Source organism: Schistocerca serialis, chromosome 3 (genome assembly GCF_023864345.2).
Source record: "Schistocerca serialis cubense isolate TAMUIC-IGC-003099 chromosome 3, iqSchSeri2.2, whole genome shotgun sequence".
NCBI lineage: Eukaryota > Metazoa > Arthropoda > Insecta > Orthoptera > Acrididae > Schistocerca > Schistocerca serialis.
In genome coordinates, this window is record NC_064640.1 from 97,088,329 (window position 1) to 97,107,520 (window position 19,192).

A 19,192-nucleotide genomic window follows, 5' to 3' on the forward strand; every position below is an offset into this window, starting at 1 on the left:
GCATAATAACCTGCCATGTTGAAGGTCATATGTTTGAATTTCATCAAATGATGTGAATTTTTTTTTATTTCTAATTTTAATTAAAAGAATTTGATGATCACTTTTATTCAAATAATTGCTTTAAATGTAATTTTTTGTTTTTAATTCTTTGACACATCATTTTCAGCATCATACTGACTTTCTTATTCACTCTTTTTTTCTACCTATCATAATTTTTTCATCTGGAATATGCCTGTGTTGTTCATAAAATGTAGCCAAGTGCCAACCAGGATTGTTCATCCATTGCTAAGATAGCAGCTCATGTAGATAGTGAGAGGATAGGTTCAGGTAACCAATGAGAGCAGAAATTACAGTTTACTTTTAGCACTGAAACTGAACTTTTCCTGTCTTCTCTTTGCTTATAGATGTTAGCTTTAATAACCATGAACAAAGAGATCACAATTTTAGTTCTACTGCTGAATATTGACTATCGCTTTCTTGGATGCATTACAGATCATGAGGGTATGCTTAGCTTAAGATATGAGTTTAAATTCAGGGATACAAAATACATGTCCTGCCACAGTTCAGTCATTGGTCACCGAAAATCAGTTGTCAACAGAGCATCTCACATTTCTGACATACCTTTTGGGGGCCACTTCTAACATTGTTCCATGTTCCACATTAACTCCATTTGTGAAGTAACTTGTTATGTTTATGTGTTACCCATAACTGAGCAGTAGCTGGTGGCTGATATGGTAACACCATAGTGGCAAGTGAGAGACATCAGCTACCAAGTAATTTTAAATGGCCAATAAGTGGTCAACCCCAAATATACAAAAAATATGTAGGTTTGTCAAGATGGAGTTTGCACTAAGTTATAGAGGAAATTGTGGCAAATTTTATGACATTAGTAAGAAATTTTTAGATCTTCATAGGTACAGAGATGTGACAGTGACTTTTTTATTGTTTTAATGGAATAACATATTTTGTATGTTGTACTGCAAAGAGCCTTAAAGAGGACTTAAGTAACATAAAATGTGAAGAACTTGTTAAAGAGCAACATAAAATCCTCGTGAACAACTGTCCCACAAAAGAAGTAGAGGTCCCATGAATATTTTTTGCCTTGTTGTCCATTATAACTTAGCAAAACCTGCACTTCGATATATTTACTTGTTCTGGATTTATTTGGGGTGGTTCATCTTAGCTTCCTCACCCTGAGTCCCTCATTTATGACAATGGAAACTATTTTTATACTTTTCAGATAAAGAGAATGTGAGTATACTTTCTGTGGTTCTAGTTTCATTAATATGTTATAATATGCACTAAGTATCCAACAACAATAGTTCCTCACACTTTTATTGTTTTGTTAGTGAAAAACTGCTGATTTCCAATCAACTGACATCATGTGAATTTGCAGCATCATTTATAGTACAAGTAATGATTGTACATTGTCTATCATATAACACCCTATTTTCAATAACATTACTTTTTTGTAAAAGTGTATGGCTGGTTTTGGCTTAGTAGCTTATGTCAATTTGCATTATACTATGTATCTACTGATAACTGGTAAACAATTTAACCATCTTTTTTCTGAATTTTATACTTTCTGTTAATAATACCATGTGTAAGGGTTTGTAACCACCAAGTTATTGTTGTATTTCCACAAATATGGGATCTGAAACATAATTGTTGTCTTATTGGGTTTCAGTCAAATTGTTTGGAGTCTTGCGTCAGGAGGGAAATAAAGTTGTACAATCAGAAGCTGAGCGAAAAATCAAGATATTCTAAGAAGAAATAAACAAAGTTTGCAGTGTGTTCATGTTTCATCTAAATATGACTACTTTATGAGACATTTGTTAAAGTATAATATTATGTGAATAAATGTATTATGAATGTGATGAATATTTTTTGAGTTTAATTTAATTTACCACTTCATAATTATATTTTCAGTTATTTGGAAGATGACTTATCACCACATATCAAGCTGTAGAAGGTCATCCTCTTATCAAATGATAAGTCAGTAGACATCCTGATGTTAGGGCTTCTCTCTCATTTCAACTTACTGATTTTAGAAAATGATCTCACTGTTCCATATTTAAAGAAGACACAAAATATCCATAATGGCCACATCACCAATACATACCACATTTAAATTCTGTAGAAAGGGTGGGTCCTAGTTTAAGAACATTAATGAATTATCACAACTTATGGAAATAATTAACACTGTCTTCAACTTCTAGGGAAGTGTATCCAGTTCCAGCTCTTGAGCAGCTATTCCCATCAAGAAGTAGCAATGTGAAAAATAGCTAGAGGGATTTGATGATCAAGAGATCTATGGATTTATCTGCATGCATTCTTAAGTAGAAAACTCACTAAATTTTCCTCCTGATGAAGATACAGATATTATTTATCAGATTATGTAATTAATTTATACAATGAAGAAAGCAAATAACAGTTAGAGATAGCGACTCACAGCTGTGCACACTCAATGGAAAAAGAACTTAAACACATAACTTCAAAACATTTTTCTTCAAATGACTTGTCTTTGTCACTTGATGACATTAATTTTTGCACTCCCACTTCTTAGCTTCATATTTATTTGGTTTCTCACTTTAGATTAATTATGGAACATCAGCTTTGTTGTTCTCACAGTAGTCTCCTCAAATCCTAGCCTGCTCAAAGCTGCCCCATTGTATGTCTGTCACATCTACCTTGCCCTGAAACTGAGAATGATTTATCTGCTATTGCTATCCTCGTCCACTGATCTCTCTCCTTCTGTCTCGATCCCATCTCTTCCCTAATTCACCTCACCTGCTGCAGCCAAGGTAATCACTCCTATCAGCCAGGCCACTGGGAAGGAGGGAGAATTTAGTCGTGTGTGTGTGTGTGTGTGTGTGTGTGTGTGTGTGTGTGTGTGTGTGTGTGTGTGTGTACTACATGACATTTATTTGCAGATATGTGAGTGCCTTTCCTAATTTTTCTAGCTTTTAAAGGTTATAATTGCTTTTCTTTGGTAGATTCTAAAGAACTTGTGTGTGATTTACTCCCTGTTTTAATCATATTGTAGATCCTTCAAACTAATTTTGCCCAGTAGGAAATTACAGGTCACACATCTCTACAAGAAAGTTAATGAAAATAGTTGATGAAAGTATCATCCACTATTCTGACATTCATCTGTTGTAGGATATTACAGAAATATGAATAGATATCTTGAATGGAATGACCTAGATGCTACCCAGTACGTATTCTGAAAACACTTGTGATGTTAAACCCAGCTTTTAATTATCTCTTCAGACTTGCTAAGTACCATGGATCAAGATAATCAGGTGGCTACAGTATTTCTTTACTTTCAAAATGTATTTAACTCAGTACCAAAACAACTTTTGTAAAATATGATCATGTAGGGAATCTAGTAAAATTTGTAACTGAACTGAAGAGTCCTTGGTAGGGAATGCAGAGCATGTTATCTTAGATGGAGAGTCTTCAACAGGTGTACAGGTAACTTCAGGTGTGACCTGTGGAAAAGTGATTTATTTATTTATTTAGCATCCAACAGATCACACATGTGATATAGGATTTGTCATTTGACTACACGTAACACATAACAACACATACACGTAATAAATGGGCAAACATATACAAACAGCAAAGCAAATTACATACACATAGTACATAAGTAGTGTACAAGAACTTATTACACAAAAACAAAAGTACGTGCTCATGATAAACAATTATAGATCATGAACTACGCCTTATACACAAAACGTATTACGGATATTTAACAGATTTTTCATAAGTACCATAATTACAAAGTTGAAAACATAATTAAATTAGTTTAAATTTTTAAAAAAATAAGTACAGGTTTCAATCCACAGTCTGAGACACCGTCCAAGGCATACAAAAAACAATTATTTGTGAAATATTGCCACATGCCAATAGGGGCTGATCTGAAACAAAGAAGAATGAGTATGTTTTAAGTTGCAATATGTGGTCAGTATTGTCACTATGCCAGAGTATTTTATGTCTGTGTGTGTGTGTGTGTGTGTGTGTGTGTGTGTGTGTGTGTGTGCGTGTGTGTAGTGTGTGTGTGTGTGTGTGTGTGTGTAGTGTGTGTGTGTGTGTGTGCGTGCTCAAAATTTTTATTCTGTTCTCAGTATCTGTTGAGGTTTTAAATTTCATGCATATTGCTTGGTCGACTTTTCCACTTTGATGATGGAAGTTTCAGCCTTCTGCCACTAGAGAGCTCTAAATTGTAGTACATGACATGGCAGTGTGTAATGTAGCTATGTCAGTGCATGAGAAACACCATGCTGTAATCGAGCTCTAACTGCAGAAAACATGCTTCCCATTGAAATCCATAGAAGAATGAAAGCTGGGTATGGTGATTATTGCATCAGCAATGTTTGACACTGAGTGGTTCATGCTCACAATGGAGGAAATGATGGTTCTAAGCTCAGCATGTGTGATGGAGCTTGAAATGGACAAACACATACAGAAACCGATGAGCCTCTTTGTGATCAGGTTGATGAGCTCATCAGAAAAAAATGTCGAGTAACACAGTCACAGCTCTCAGGTAAGTGTGGCATATCACACGAGCGTGGATAGGCCATAATTGCAGAACTGCTGTACACAAGACTGTGTACATGATGAATGTCTCAAATGCTCGCTCCTGACATGAAACAGAGGAGACTGGCCATTAGTCAAGTTCCTTGTGCGTCTTGAGTGTGAGGGTGCCAGGGTCCTTAACAACATTGTGACAGATGATGAAAGGTGGATTCATGACTTTGACACCAAAATCAACAGAGCATCAATAGAGTTCGGCCACAAAGGCACGCTAACAACAGAAAAAATTCAACACCATTCCATGAGGAGATGAAGTTACACAGTGTTATGAGATATTCAAGGTGTGACGCATTTGTAATTTATGCCTAAAGGCACCATCACAAAGTCTAGAGAGTACTGCAAGACCCTCAGCAAACTGAAAGTATGAATTTGAAGAGTTCACCCACACATATAGCATTCAAACGGTTCAAATGGCTCTGAGCACTATGGGACTTAACATCTGTGGTATCAGTCCCCTAGAACTTACAACTACTGAAACCTAACTAACCTAAGGACATCATACACATCCATGCCCGAGGCAGGATTCGAACCTGCGACGGTAGCGGTCGCGCGGTTCGAGAATGTAGCGCCTAGAACCGCTCGGCCTCTCCGTCCGGCTGCCTCAGATCACATTCATATTTCGTCGAATGGGTTTTATGGTCGCTAATGTTTGCAGCCTGTACATGAGAGTAAAAATTGCAGATGTACGATCACCTTCGACGCTGATACACCCCGACGGTTTCCTTAGAGAATGGTTGAAACGCCCGAGATTTCCAGCAGTGTCAAAGGTTTTGTAGAACGGCGTCTTGTTGTTGCTCATCACTCTGCGACCGCGAAGTATGTGGGAATCAACGGCCAGGGAAAGTGTTGGTTTCATTGACGCCCTTTATGATATCCTCTGCGGCCTTTTCCTGCCAATTCTGAACTGCAGTGTGTCTGAAATGTTTTCCTCGGCCACTCATAAGATAATCATGTGATTTCAAGCCTGGGCGTCGCGGTTCTGATCTTCATTGCAGAGGTGAGCGGGATGAAATGTAGGCAACAGGGGGTGTAACGACCTTCCGATCGTGTGGCACGTCCATTGTGGCTCTGGGCAGAATTGTGGTGAAATTTGGTGCGAAAGTGACGTCATTAACCCACCTTACACGTCACATGAACTTCTGAACTATTTTTCGCGTGCGCCGACACCTTGCTGTTCGAAGCGTCTTCGAGTCCGAGTGTGACGTCGCAGGCCGTCACGCGTTTGCACCAATGCGGAGGATGGTTGTAGGCACCTTTGAGCCAAATTTAAAACTTAAGCTTCGCCGTGGGTGGGAGTTACGGAGGCTACGGACTTTCGAAATATTAATCCTTTAATTCTGTTGTGCAGTGTTTTTCTGGATATTGAACGAGATTATCATACAGTGTAGATTAACAAAGTGACAGTAAAACTATCTGACTGTGCCGATTCACTAATTTACTACTGCAACCAGTGAATGAAAAGTTGGAAAGCCTTATGACGTATGGTACCGGTAACAACAAGATAAACACCAGTCTCAAAAGCAGTCAGAGGTATAATCCAACAGTGATCGCTTCTAACCAAAATAACCGAGCGAGGAAGCAAAGTGGAACAGTAAGATAGTGAACTAGTATTCGGTAGGACGGTGATACAAATTCTCATCGGGACATCCGTCTTTTGAAACGTCACAGCCGGTTTTCTTCCCCATTCTAAAGCTGTGCTTCATCTCTATTGACCTCGTCGTCGACGAGTTGATCCTATTTCCTTTTCTGCTCTCTTCTAACCCAAATGCTTTCACAGTGTATGTGAGCGATGTACAGCACCTAAGTTAGCCCCATTCAGCGGAAATGGAGCCCTGATTACGATTATAAGGTGACATACTATCACAAAGGTAACATGGTCTGACAAGTGAAAAGCAATTTAGTACCCACATTTATGAAATAAATAATTGATTAACATCGAGCTAGCTTGTACCAAAATTCATTTTTAATGTTGTCATCAATTCTGTGTAAATAAAATTACGCCAGTACTGGTATAATTCAGCACTGCTATTTCCTTCGGACTGCTTACCAAGAGGAACTTCAGTTAGATGTCTGTATCAGAACGATACAACTTTTAAGAACAAGAAGTGTCAGGCGATGTCAAGGACGTAAATATGGGCCAGAAGATACAATATTCATTAAGAACTAGACTTGATAACAACAGAGTATTCTGTGCATGTAACACAATTAAAAAAATATGACAAAACAGGAAGAATTTACAATTTCATAAGACTTATGTAGAGTATTTCAACAGTAGAATCAATACTATGGCATCGGATTACATTGCCAAGAGCTACGACCAATGAAAATTTACAACTGAAAGAGGCCAAAAGGTTACAGACACCAGAGTCAAATAAAAATAAGTACGGGTAATAGTCCAGTGAAAGTATCGCGCCTTATCTCAGACACAGAACAGTGCGAGTCGTCGGATGTTGCACTAGTACTTATGTACACTGTCAGAAATTAAGCAAAAAAGTTCAAATCAGTTCACAGGAGAAAGCGTCTTGCAACGCTGTTTCTAACTCAGTTAATTTCAAAATTTAAAGCAACCCTTCTTGTGTAGAGTACCGCCTTTCAAGGACTTTGTTTTGTGTTAGTGACAACGACAACAGTAAAATACCAAAATACTTTCCTTTGTAAGGTAGGAAGCGTAAAACTCCCCAGTTACCATTAAATAGCCTATATTTTTGTGCGACTGAAGTGAGTTATGAAATTATTTTGCTTCCTGATCTATGAAAGTTTGCTTATTTGTTCGAAGAGGTTAAAAACGATAGTCCAGAATATGAATGTGTCAGAGAGTATTATCTTTGGCGCAATAAGTCGGTTGTTACGTGTATATCAGCACGAAATTACTTGGGAGGAGGTCGGCGAAATAATCGCCGGATATATGTCGATCCAGTATCATTAGCTTTTTGCTGTTCAGTATGACTAGAAACAATGATGATTCTGTAAGTACCACTGACATGTTATTACTACGACTTGTCTTATTTCTTGCGTTCCTAAGCACCTTACGCGCTTTTTACAGTTCCAACAGTTGCTCAATGCATACCTGACGATTACGGAGAAATGCTTCAGACAATGTATCCATAAGAATGAAAGAGCCGAGTTGAAACTTAGAGAGGTAAATATTACTGCCATAACATGTAGCGTTTTATTCATGACACATTTTCATTCAGTTACGGGACATTTTGCTCGACTGTAATAGTCCTACCGCTGATTGCGTCGTTAACAAGACGGCTACCTAGAAGGCTAATACTGTCGTCCTGTTTCAAATGCTCACAACTTCTTCCAAATTACTCTGTTATTTGAACACTTTAATTTTTAACTATTTCTAGCTCTAATAGTCTATTAATGTGTATCTTACTTGTTCTGACTCAAACGACATATAAAATATTGAGATTAGGAGGGTTAGCTGCTTTATTTCAATAAAGCCAAAGAGAATCGCCACTATTTATCAAACCGCCATTGTAAAGTTAGCAGTGGAAGTAATAATTCTGTGATTAATTGCAGAAAACTGAAAAATAAATGTAAAAAGAGTTAACGAATGAACAGCAAGTGTGTAAATAATTATGACTGTTATACGTAAAAAATGTAGGCCTACAGTAAGTCAATCTGCTATTATTACTCTAATATTAACACATGTGACTTTATTGGACTATTGGTGAGATGTATAAATCGTACTGAAATCAGACAGCATGTGACAGAATTAGGTTTGGATAAGTGTAGTTATAACTATTAAAAACTTTTTTCCTCAAACTCATCTTATGTAGTCCTATAGTGAAATCTTTTACATAACAAACAGGATTTTCTGTTTAACATGTAACCTGAGGTAATATATTAGTATGTGTTAGCAGAAAATCTTTACAAATTATTATATAACAAAGATAGTAAAATAATGTGTGTAGAAATTGTGAAAGTATTTCCTTCAATACACGGTGAACAGACTCATGTCACTAAAGAATATTTACTGAATGTGATCCAGCTGTATTTTTAGTGTGATGTCCCTTGTGGGAAGATTGAAATCTTTAATGAATTTTGCATACTAAGTTACCTGTACATCAGTGCAAAGTATAGTGTGGTGGCTTTAGAATTAAAATTACACATTTCAGTTGCTGTGATCCTCTATTGCCTTTTTGGTTCTCGTATTTGTGGTATTAACTGTCACTTATTGCAAAAATACTTAGCTTTTGTTGGTGGCAAGTAGCATTTATCCACAGTAATGAAATGAAGCAGTGTTTGCCTGAACAAAATAGACTGTCTTAACAATTAAAGAGTTCATAAAATCTGAGTTTATGGATACTTTCATAAGCAATGTAATTATTGAAGTGAATTTTAAGAGATGTTTTACTAGGTAAAACTAATCTAATTGTACTAGCAGGGAATTTCTTTACCAGAGCTCATGTGCACACATAGCTGGCAACAAAAGTGATATTCTACAATAGTATTGCTTTCAATATCTCTCAGTCTTCATTTGTTTGCTTTTATTTTTAAGTAGCTGTATGTTAAACATTTTTGCAAAGCAGAAAATTGGAAACATGGGGGCAAAATTCATTAAAGGGCATCTACTGTATTGTAAATGGGTTTCAGTCTTAAACTGTAGATATGTGCTTCTGAGTTCATTCAAACTGACTCCTTTGCATCTTTCTTTCTTGTTTTAGTTTGTGTAAATACTGAAATAAAAGAAAGTCATATGGCTTTGTTGGTTGGGAGATGCTGAAGGGCAGGTTCAACCACATAACTGAAAAGGCTTTTTGTTTTCCCTACGTGCAAAACAGCACTTTTCCTTTGCAAAGTGTGAGAGTGGTGTGCTTAAGTATATCTGATAAGTATAGGTGACTGTGATGGGTGTGTGTAGTGTGGAGTCATGTTTGCGTTGGATGATGATGAACAAAGGGACAGGATGAAACCAAGTATCAGTATATACCCTACATCTCTTGAAGAGCACCTAGAGGGCTGCCAAGCTTAGCATCCATATCTGTCAGTTTTATCACCATCAACAGTGTCACATGCCCTCTCTACCTGAGACACTACAGAGAGATTTGGAAGTTTAATTCAGGACATTGTCACAATGACTCTTGGTCACAGACTTTAAAACATCACCCCTTTGCCACAAGGCAAGCAGCCAAAAGCAAGTGACATAGACAGGCAGTTGCCCATCTAAGTACTGATTAAGCATGGCACTGTTTAACTTCAGTGATCTGACAAGAATCAGTGTATTGAAAGAAGCAAGGCAATTGCCAGTACTGAAATGATTAAATAACATTTTTCTCCCTTTTTTTAATTTTACCTTCAGAAGATGAAGGACATCATGCTTTGGAATATACAGCAAATCTTGAGAGATATAGGATGAAAACTTTGTCCTTAAAATAACAGTGCATTCATTCTTATATAAACACTCTAGTATAAAACTCTAATCAGTGTGCCAGTCACACCTGTCATGTAGGTATTCAAATGACTGGGACACACTTCAGTGACAGTCATAATATTACATTCTTCCTATTGTCATCTTGTTTCTATAGAAACAAGATGATAATATGTTACTAATGTCACATCCTGATAAATTGTACATTATTTTAGAATATTTCAAGTGAATATGTGTTCTCACTACTCTAGTCTGTCAATCATCCTTCACTGTAAAATATGTAAATGTAAGCAAGTGTGTGTGTGTGTGTGTGTGTGTGTGTGTGTTTGTGTGTGTGTAGGTTTGCATGTTTTTTCTGTGTATGTTATGACTCTTTCTACTGAGTAGCATGTATCCATGGTACACCAAGTTTAGTAACAAACTGTAGCATCAGATTCTTAACAAACTTTTATTGAGAACTATCTGGGTTCCACCTTTTCTTATTCGAGCAACAGGATAGTACACAAATAACTCTAACAATATCCAGAAAACTGTCATGATATATAAACAGTTCCCTGCACATCATTTAGTGATTATAATAATAATTAATAAAAACAATTAATAAAAGGGAAAAGCACATTTCCCTTGTTAATAAAGTCTTGAAAAAGCATACATTAACGAACAGAGATCTCCCACAGTTATCAAACTGTACTCCTTGTTTAAGAAGAAGGAGTACTGAGGATCAGTTTGTACAGTGTGTAGAGTCAACCTTCTACTACTGCATGCAGAAAGTGAAGGGAATAGGGAAGTATGACATTGCTAGTAAAACTATTACACAGTGAAGGAAAGGAAGTGAATAAATTAAAACAGAACTGCATTTGTTTGTTTCATGCTTAAATGGTTACTTTTATTTATATCGAATCAATGGGTACAATTATGGTGATCTGTTTATCTTTTAGGAAGTTAATTATTGATTAGTTGTGAATGTCAGTCAGAGATGATAGTGGGCTTTGTCTGGATGGTAACCACATCAGCAGGAGTGTGCTTATTATTATTGCTGTTTGCAATATTGCTACTGTTGATTGGTGTTCCTTCATTATTCTCTAGCTTAGTGCGAAATCTAAGTTTTCTAGAATTTAACATTACATATCTGGTAAGTTAATTAGCTTCAGAAAAACCGAAACACAATATTATAAAGTTTGATGACTGTCTATCTAATGAATAGTGTCAGTGTGTCAAAAACAACACATTAACATACTCAAAATCTGCTATTGCATAGTGTAGTAATAAGTTCAATTCTTGATATCTTTTAATTAACCTGGTTTCCAGTAAAACTAGATACATTAATAGGATCATCATATTGAAAGCAATAGTCTGAATAATAATTCTAAGTGAGGCAAAGTCTAATTAATGTTTTATGGGATTGCTGGTATAGCCAACCAATAAGTTATATCATATCTACCTAAAAGAATGCAGAATGTTGTACCTAGTAATTCAACCTGCATGTAAGCCACCTTCTGTCTAACATACTAAAAACAGAATTACTTGTTTTTGTGGATGACACTAGCATTCTAATCATCCAAACATTCACACAGAAACAGAAGAAGTGATAAACAGTGTTCTTAAAAGTATCATTGACTTGTTTCCTGTTAATTGTCTCATCCTCAATTTTAAAAAGACACTACATATTCAGTTCTGAACATCTGGTGGTATTACACCAATATGTGTAACATTTGATGAGGAAATAATAAATATGATGAAAACATCAAAATTCTTAGGTATCCATACTGCTGGGAATTTAAACTGGTGAAACACTTTTTGGAACTCCTAAAACAATTTAGTTCAGCCACATTTCCACTTAGAATCATGGCAAATCTTAGGAGACAGAAGTCTGTAAGTGACATATTTTGCGTATTTTTATTAAATAATGTCATATTTAATAATGTTCTGGGGTAATTCATTTTTCAGAAAGAAAGTCTCCTTTGCTTGAAAATGTGCAATTCAAAATGAACAATGATGTGTATAATGACAATACCAGAAGGAAAAATGACATTCCTTACTCAACATTAAGGTTGTCTTTCACACAGCAAAGAGTGCACAATGCTACAACAAAAGTTTTGGCAACTTATCCAATGGTATAAAATGTCAGACAGACAGCAAACTAAAATTTGAAAACAAATGGAGTAAATAAGACGGAAACTTAAAAATTCCTTAACAGTTCTTTCTATTCTGTAGAAGAATTTGTATTATAGTAATGTGTAAAGGTATTGGGTAGGAATTAGTAACTCACATCTGCATATTTTTTAAACAAAAAAACACTTAGAAATGTTCAGAATGTGACCATGTTTACAAATTAATTTGTGATGTGAATGTAAAAGACTCCTTCCACATGATTACAATTTATTACGCAATATAATCCACACAACATGTAACTATTAACTGATAGATCCAGGTACACACACACTACATATGCACTATACAGATATTTGACCAAAAATGAACAAATAAATAATATTAATTATTAGCAGCAGTGCAGTCTTAGCAGGTGGAGTGGTTCCAGCTTTCTATATTTTACATTCTCAGAAAAGAGAACTGTTTCAGTTTCTTGGATAAATGATGAAAGACCATTTGTACATAATGAGTGTCAACCCAATATTGATCTCTGTGCCAAATGTGTAGAGATTATTTGCCATTCTGAAGATGATGTTTTATTGTGTACATTCACTGAGTTTTTTAATGCAACATTCCGCATCATTTTCGTGAGACAGGATAAAACCAGTTACCAGAAAGGTGTCTGACACTATAATATTTGAGCTTCTGTGAGATAATCCTGTGTACAGCACAATCAAATGCTTTTGACATGTCAAGGAATATAGCAGTTCACAATATTTTATCAAACCTGATTTGTGAATTGAAAAGTAACATGTTGTGTGGAGAGTTTCTTTGGAAACATGGAGACTGGCTAAGAAATCACATTGTGAGAGGTGCATTATGGTTCTTACAAATATAATATTTCCCAGCACCTTTGAACTCAGGAACTAATAATATCTGACTGATCCTTTTAAAATACAAATTACGACTGACTATATTATTTTGAGAGAGGTATGTTATGCTTCTTACTAACATAATCTTTTCCAATACCTCTGAAGAAGAGGTAACTAGTGAGACAGCTCAATCATTATTCATATTTATCTTTCTATCTGTCTTGTAAAGAGATCTGGGGAAAAAATTTTTCATTCCGCCCGGAAATGTCCCTTACAATAATGATGTACTGTGCATGTGACTGAATACATTGCATACATGAGAAGAAGATAATTTTAGTACTTTGCTTTAGACAGGAGACACTTCCATAGGAATTTGCAGTTTCACAGAGTTAATTACATTCTTAATTTCTTTGCTAGAGCATGGAGTAACTGTGATTTACCTGTATTCATGTTGCATTGCTTTTTCTCCATGTATTCTGTTGCTTTATCTCTTGAGCTGTCCACGTCAATCTTCTGAGATACTTCCAAGAACTGATTATTAAATAATTTGGCCTCCTGGCTGCTATCATTTATTATTTGTGTATTTTCTTTAATAATGAAGTCCTCATATTCCATACATGATTTTCTAGTTTCTCTTTTAACTACTGTCCACATACATTCAAATTTATTATCTGAGTTTTTAATTTCAGATATTTTTTGAGGTTTTCTTCAGTCATCAAAGTATTTCTTGTAATATTTCATCAGTCCTAGTTCTCTGTTTGTCTCAACCAATCCAAACAATCTATTTTTCCTTGGTCACTATATTTTTTATTGCTTATGTAATGTATTGCTTTCTTATGTCTTATTAGTGCCATACCTTATTGTTTTCTTGAGAAATTAGCTGTTAAATAGTCTAAATTTGGAATTGACATCTGTCCTATTATACATATCTTCTCAGATAACTTGCAGCAAGGCTGCATTAAATTTTTCTGTTGCCTTTCATTAATTACTCTGTTTTCCACGATACGACTTCATTGTAATCAAATGCATTATTTATTAGTGTATTGCTTTTATATGTAGTGTTAGTGGGAAAATTAACAAAAGAATAATTCTAATAAGTGTTAACAAAAAATTGAAAACTATTTACATTATCTGATCTTTCAGAAAATCAGTACGAAATCTCCACAGGCTTTTATCAGATTTCTTTTGTCTACTAGGTGGCATGGCATAATAATGACTCAAGTTTTAAGTGAAAATTTCTCAGTTGGGTTCTACGTACTGTGTCAATTCTAAATGATTTTCCCAGCAGCAGCAGTTCAAAATTAAAGGATTCCAGTTGTTGACCTAAGCAGAAACCACTAGTTTCGATAGTTCTGATTCCTACATTATTTTTGACATACATGACAGCTCCTCCTTCGATCATGTTTTTTTTAGAGAAATGGGCTGCTAATTTATAATCCTCTTTGTTTAAAATTGCAGATCCCTGTATTTACATGGTACACAGGTAAACATAATGCACCAACTTCCTTGTGACATTCTGGGTTATTTAAAGAGATAAGCATGTTGTACTGCAGTGATCAATACTTGGGCATAGGTTTCTAGACTGTAAGCAACTGTCTTAATTCAGAGTGCAAACTAGAAACTTACCCTGTATGACAATTACAGTTCAGTTGCATGTAGAGATGATCAGAGGAGATAGGAAACAGAAGACTGTAGAGTGTGGATAATGTAGAGAGTTGTAAATATTGAATAAAATTATTAATTTCAGTGTAAGAAGTTGCCCCAGTTTTAAAAGATATCTCTAACAAGACATAAATATTGCATATGGGGGAATACAACATTTTAATATGCATAGAAAGTGACATTTGTTTTCATTTAATTTATTGAATATTTTCTACTAACTCATTATTGTAGCCATATTCTTTGTGATTTAAGGTTACTTTACATTAATTTAGTTTATTGCTAATACTGGATATTTTATGTGAATATTCTTAGATCTTCCAGTTCATGTTCAGCCTTATAATATATGTTTAAATTGATTTACTATATGTGTTTCAGTATATATTATTGGGCACTTTTTTAGCTGCTCTGAATTTTGCTTCTTGTGTCAATACAAATGCATGAATGTTATGTCGACACTAAACATTTTAGATCTAAATGAGACCACACGTTAAAAATCAAAAGCAATGAGTGATTCACAGGCACTCTCAATGAGAAAGAAAACTTACTGGCTTTTGCAATAAAGCCTCCCTCGAGCTAGAGTACACACACACACACACACACACACACACACACACACACACACACACACACACACACACACACACACAAAGTTTAACATAGAGGCCATGGGGTTACTGGAATATAGGAAGTGTTGCAAGGATAACGCCCATCTGTGAAGTTCAGAAAAGCTGGTGGTGGAGGGAAGGACACAGATAGCCCAGATTTTGAATCAGCCATTGAATATGAGCATGTTGTACCCCGCTGCATGTTGTGTCACTGGCTAGGCAACTTTGTTCGTGGTCACAATTTGATGGTGGCCATTCATTCTGCTGGACAGCTGGTTGGTTGTCATACTGACATAAAGAGTTGTGCAGTGATTGTAGTAGAGTTTGCATATCACATGATTGCTTTTGCAGATGGCCCTGCCTCTAATGAAGTAGGATAATTCTTTGAGAAGACTGGAGTAGGAAGTGCTAGGGGAGTGTTTTAGGCAGGTCTTGCATCCAGGTCTTCCACAGGAATAAGATCCCTGTGGCAAGGACTTGGGAGTGGGAGTGACATAAGGATGGACTAGGATGCTGTGAAGGTAGGATATGTAATGGAACACTATTTTAGGAAAAGTGGGAAGTATCTTGGCAAGGATGTCCCACATTTCACAGCATGGCAATAGGTAACCAAACCCCTGGTAAAGGATATGGTTCAGTTGTTCCATTCCCTGGTGATAATGAATGATCGAGGGAGTAATAATTTGCAGCTGATTCCTGGGGGGTGGTGGCAGTATTAGGGGCAATTAAAAATATAGCACATGAAACATATTTGTGGACTGGGTTGGGGGGTTAATGCCCATTTGTGAAGGCCCCTGTGAAACCTTCAGCATACTGGGAAAGGGAGTTTTCGTTACTGCAGATACACTGTCCACACGTGGCCAGGCAGTATGGGAGGGATTTTTTGGTGTGGTATGGATGACAGATGTCAAAATGTAGGTACTGTTGGTGGTTAGTGCATTTAATGGGAACAGAGATGTGGATAGAGCCATCTGAGAGGTGGTGGTCAGTGACTAGGAAAGTGGCACATTGGCACACTGGGTTGAGGAGGACCAGTTGAAACAGGTGGGAGAGAAGGTGTTAAAGTTATGATAAAACGAGGATAGGCTGTCTTGGCTCTGAGTCCAGGTCATGAAGGTACCATCAATGAACCTGAACCAGACAAGGAGTTTGGGAGTTTGAGATGCTAGGAAAGTTTCCTCCAGATGGCCCATAAAAACATTGGAATAGGAAGGTGACATGCAGGTCCCCATGGCTGTGCTGCAAATTTGTGTATATGCCTTTTCTTCAAAGAGATAGTAGTTTTGTGTCATAATATAGTTGATAAGTTGTATGAGGAATGAGATAGTGGGTTTGGAGTCAGAAGGACACTGAGAGAAGTAATTGTCAACAGCAACAAAGTCATGTGCGTGAGGCTTCTTGGTGTATAGGGAGCTGCCGTCTACAGTAATGAGTAGGGACACACAAGGTAAAGTGGTGAAGATGGTGGATATTCTGTGAGGAAAGTGGTTAGTATCTACGAAGTGAGAGGCTAGGTTTCAGGTAGTGGGTCTGAAGTGTTGGTCAACAGGAGCAGAAATTCTGTCAGTAGCAGTACAATAACCAGTTACAATGAGGTACCCATGATTGTTTGGTTTATGAACTTTGGGGAGAGCATATAGAGAGAGGATGTGTGGGGTGTCATTTTGGATGAGGATAGACATCAACTTTTAGGAGAGGTTATGGGTGGTGGTTAGTGTTTAACATCCTGTCAACAACGAGGTCATTAGAGACGGACCACAAGCTCAGGTTAGGGAAGGATTGGGAAGGAAATCGGCCATGCCCTTTCAAAGGAAACATCCCAGCATTTGCCTGAAATGATTTAGGGAAATCACGGAAAACCTAAATCAGGATGGCTGGAGACGGGATTGAACTGTCATCCTCCCGAATGCGAGTCCAGTATGCTAGCCACTGCGCCACCTCGCTCGGTGGAGAGGTTATGGTGTGGACCTAAGAATTTCATTAGGGATTGGAGGTTATGTTAAACTTCTAGAATGGGATCACTATGACAGAGTTTATAGATGGAGGAGTCATACAATTTCCAGAAGCCTTCTGTCAGGTAATAAATATGATTTATCATGACAGTGGTGGAACCTTTATCTGGAAGAAGGATTAAATCAGGATATGTTTTGAAGTTGTTTATGGCTACCCCTTCTTCTGCTGAAAGGTTACTGTTCTTAGGAAGAGAAGGATGAGGTGGGCAAGTTGGAGGTAAGGAATTTCTAGAAGATGACTAAGGGCTTGTTAGGTTGTAGGGTGGAGGGTGAATTAGATGGTGGTATGAACTGGTAGAAGCAAAGTTTAGTGTCGAGATCAGGTTGGTTTTGGTTGGAAAGATTGCTGGCAGTATGTCAGTTGTCTGACTCTATCACTTACAAACTCTGCCATAGCGATTGAATCCCAGTAGCCTGACATAATCTCCAATCCCCACTGAAATTCTTAATCCCATCCAACAACTTATCCCTTGAGTCCATCCACATCTCAAATACTGCATGGCCACCTATGGGTGGCGTATCTGCAGTGACAAGAACTCCTTCCCCAGTATGCTGAAGGTATTACAAGGGCCTTCACAGACAAATAATACCCCTCCCACCCCCAAACCTAGCCTAAAAACAGATTTCTGTGCTATATGTTACCACACCCTTCAGTCTGCTACCATCAACAAGAATCAGCAACAAAAGATTGCTCCCTTATCACCCATTATCATCCATGACTGCATGACTGGAATAACTGAACCTTATCTTTCACTAGAGCTTTTTATCAATCACATTCTGTGAAATGAGGGATAGCCTACTCATGATGCTTCCCACCCTTCCTAAAGTAGTGTTCTGTCATGCACCCAACCTAAAAAACACCCTAGTCCATCCCTATGCCACACCCATTGCCAAAACCTTGGATCAAATCCCTGTGGAAGACCCCACCCACCCACCAAATCATACTCTAGTCCTGTCACATATGTATCCTACCCCAGTGGAGATGCAAGCAGCCAGTCTGCTGCAATGACTGTGCAGCTTGTTACATCAGTGTGACAATAAACCAACTGTCCATCAGAATGAATGGCCACTGCCAGAATGAAGTTGACCACCCAGTGGCATAACATGTAGCTTGGCACATGTTTGACTTCAATTGGTGTTTCAAAACACAGGCCATCTGGATCCTTCCCTCCACCACCAGCTTTCTTAAGCTACACAGATGGGAGTTATTCTTGCAACACTTACTCTGCTGTTGCAGGTCTTCTGGCCTCAATCTCTGTTAACCCACTGTCTCCACACCATCTGCCCAACAGTTTCCCATTCCCCTGTCATATCACCTCCTCCACGTTTATGTTGCATGACACCTAAATTGCGCACTGCAACCTACCCTCTCCAACAACCTGTCTAATGTGTACATTTACCACCTCTCGCTCCTTCACTCCTAATCAAAATACAGGCTGCCTCTCTCTGAGCCACTAGCTACCCCCACCACTGAACCCCTCTTCCATTTACATTTGACCAGGAGCTTTCTACCATAATTATGTATATTATATAGTGTTCTTGGTTTAGAAAAACATTTTTTAGTTGTATTTAAACTAGTAACTATGTTTCAGGTTCGACGTTATGAGGCCTGTGTAAAACGAGAAATGAAGCTGTACAGAGAAGATATGTACAATAAAAATACAGAGTGGAAGACAGAATGAAATTTTATTGTCTATGTATGTATTTAGATACAGTGTAAATTAAATGGATTTCATAAGTGACATTTTCTGATAAATGTAATACTTACAAATAAACTCTGTTTCTCTTCTCAAGTTAGTTCCTATTAGTCAGTCTTATTTGAAGGAAACATTGTCATATATATTAGGTTTTACATCAGTTATTTCTTGTAAGAGTCATCTTTTTTTCTCTCAAAAAGAAGTCTTGAGCTGCTAATGTGCAGTATGACAGCTTATGAGACAGGAAGGTAGTCAAGACCCAGACTGAATC

General features: G+C 37.1%; 1 long non-coding RNA gene across 1 annotated transcript; it reads left to right on the forward strand.

The window, feature by feature from the left end:
• The first annotated feature begins 7,450 nt into the window (after positions 1-7,450).
• On the forward strand, positions 7,451-18,895 carry LOC126469763 (uncharacterized). The gene is made up of 3 exons (XR_007586069.1): positions 7,451-7,568; positions 7,646-7,741; positions 18,817-18,895. It is a non-coding gene; the product is annotated as an uncharacterized LOC126469763 (long non-coding RNA).
• The last annotated feature ends 297 nt before the right edge of the window (positions 18,896-19,192 follow it).